Here is a 536-nt window from a genome sequence, read left to right as displayed (position 1 = left end):
TCCTTAGTATCACCAAAAGCTAAAATACCAAGCCTACTAATTTCACTATTAGTGAATAATGTTTCATTACCATGTAAGAATGCTTCATTAATAAGAATTAATGCTCCATTATTGCTATAATATCAATGAATGGTAGGGAATTTACTAATTTTCGCAATACTCCTTGGATATCCATTAGAGATATATCGTGTTAAAAATTTTGTCTAGAAATTTTTTTTGCGATAAAAAATTGATTTAAGAAATAAATAGAATAATGTCGTTTGTAATGAGAACTATCTTGTTAAACGATCTTGTCAAAAAAAAAAACTTAATAGGATAAAATCCTAGTCAATAAAAATCGAAAAAGTTTGGAATCATAGCTTAGGGAACAAAAAGCAGCAAAAACATTCTTTTTTTACAATAGTTAATATAATTAATCACGTTTAGCTTTCACCCTCTCACGCGTCTTTTGATTCTTGAATTGATTTTAATAGTTCATTTAATATTGAAATATTTTTTATTGCATTAAAAATAGATATTAATAGTATATAATGTAC

Source organism: Arachis ipaensis, chromosome B10 (assembly GCF_000816755.2).
Source record: "Arachis ipaensis cultivar K30076 chromosome B10, Araip1.1, whole genome shotgun sequence".
NCBI lineage: Eukaryota > Viridiplantae > Streptophyta > Magnoliopsida > Fabales > Fabaceae > Arachis > Arachis ipaensis.
This window is presented reverse-complemented; position numbering follows the sequence as displayed.